General features: G+C 45.4%; 1 pseudogene; it reads right to left on the bottom strand.

The window, feature by feature from the left end:
- Positions 1 to 669: 669 nt before the first annotated feature.
- Positions 670 to 1170, bottom strand: LOC140528223 (glutathione S-transferase theta-2 pseudogene; annotated as a pseudogene).
- Positions 1171 to 1989: the final 819 nt, after the last annotated feature.

The following is a 1989-nucleotide window of genomic DNA, read 5'->3' as shown; positions in this document are numbered from 1 at the left end:
CTTGTTACTATCAGCATAAAACTAAGTATCATCTGCCTTCTTACTGATCAAAGAATGCTGCATCTCTCTAAACTTTGGTTATATTTTATTTTTGATGGAATTAAATGCTGCCTTCTTAGATATGGATAAGCTATCCTTCTCAGATTCGTAAAGTCTGAGGAGTTCTCAGTTTTTATTTAGCAGCTTCTGAATTTCCCCATTATTTTTTTTTTGAATGAAAAAACATTTATTCACTTGCTACTATACATCAGGCACTATGTCAAAAGCTTGGTATACAAAAATAAGAAAAAGACCATCCAAGCCATCAAAGAGCCCTTACATTTTAAAGAGAGGAAGGGGAAGGAGACAACATAAAGGGGAGTGAGGTCATGAGAAAGGAGTGGAGGACATGGGCATATAGTTTGGAAATAGTTGGGAAGTGGAATGAAGCGCTGGAGAAAGTTCTTCTGTCAGAGTCTGTTGTCCAAGGGCCAAGGTCCAGGATCTGAGGTGAGGAGGAGGAGGAGGAAGAGGAAGGAGGATGATCAGATTACAGACAGCATTGTTTGGAAATGTCTTGTATTAGGGGATCTTGGAAAGACATAACCTCATCCAATCCTGAGTGGCCAAGGGGATGTCCTTCAAAGTCTTGGGCTCTGCACAGAGTTTACGGATGGCTTCCCATGTCTCTTAGCATAGTTTCTCCCCCAAAGTGGCCTCCACCCGCCCATGCCAAGCTGCCAGCTTGGGCCATCCCTCGAAGACATCAAAACCAGCATAGAAGGTCTGCATCAGCTCCTCCAGTGCCATCAGATCAGCCACAGAGATCTGTTCACCAATGTGGAAGGGCTTGTCCTGCAGGAAACTCTGATCCAAATATTGTAGGAGTTTTGTTATGAAGGCTGTGTTCCTGTTCATTTTCTCCTTGGCGATATGGACATCAATGAGAGGGCCCAGCACCTGAATCCATAGCACTGAGCCAAATGTGCCTTGAATGGAATCAGCATGCCAGTACAGGTATTCTTCAACCTGTGCCCGGGCCTGCAGGTCTGGAGGAAACCAGTGATCTGGGGTCTTATATTTCTGACTCAGGTAGTGCAGGATGGCCACACTTTCTGCCAAGATGAAATCTTCATCTATCATGGCAGGCACTCTCTTTAGTCTGTTCACTTTGGCAAAATCATCAGTCATGTGCTGCCCCTGGAACAGCTCTACACCCTGCACCTCGAAGGGGATGCGACTAACCTTGGTGAAGAGGTAGAGGATGCGGCTGGGCTGGGAGAGAAAGTCTTAGTAGAGTTTCAAGCTCATGGCTGTGATGACCTCAGGGGATCAGAAGGGTCCTTATCTAGGAGCTTCCCCATTATTTTCATCAAACCATTCTTGGTGTTTGGTAGTGTTCTGACCCAGATGAGCACATGCAGTGCCATACACCAGATCCCTGAAAGCTGTCCACTCCTTTTCTGCTCCACTATTGACAACTGTGTGTTGGCTCAAATTTCCCTCCAATTTAGCAATGAACTGCTCATACTCAGAGAAGAGTGCTAACTTGTTTACATTAGTTCTTCTGGAAGTTATTTTGCCTTGAAGGCAGCACTTTTGATGACTACAAATGATTAGCTTGGAAAGGATAAGTCTATGATCAGTCCAGCACTCTGTACCATACATTTCCTTTGTCACTCCCCCATCTTGTCAATCTCTTCTCCTTACAATCACATAGTCTATTAGATGGGGTATAGGGTGTGTTCAAGGAGAACTAGTCCCTTTAGTGTGATGGCTGCTGAGCCCTTTTCAGGGCTGCTTTCCACCTTTTGTGTCCACCTGTTCCACCCAATTCTCACCTGTGGCTCCAAGAAGCTGGAGCATGTGTAGCATCCACACCCTGGTAAACTGTTTTGTCAGACAAGCCACACTAGGTTGAGGGTAATGAAGGAATGTCAAACCCATTGGTCAGTTGTGGGGGTGTCTACCCCAAGCATGTGAAGACTTCCCCTGGTGGAATGGGTGAAT

Source organism: Notamacropus eugenii, chromosome 1 (genome assembly GCF_028372415.1).
Source record: "Notamacropus eugenii isolate mMacEug1 chromosome 1, mMacEug1.pri_v2, whole genome shotgun sequence".
Taxonomy (NCBI): domain Eukaryota; kingdom Metazoa; phylum Chordata; class Mammalia; order Diprotodontia; family Macropodidae; genus Notamacropus; species Notamacropus eugenii.
This window is presented reverse-complemented; position numbering and strand designations above follow the sequence as displayed.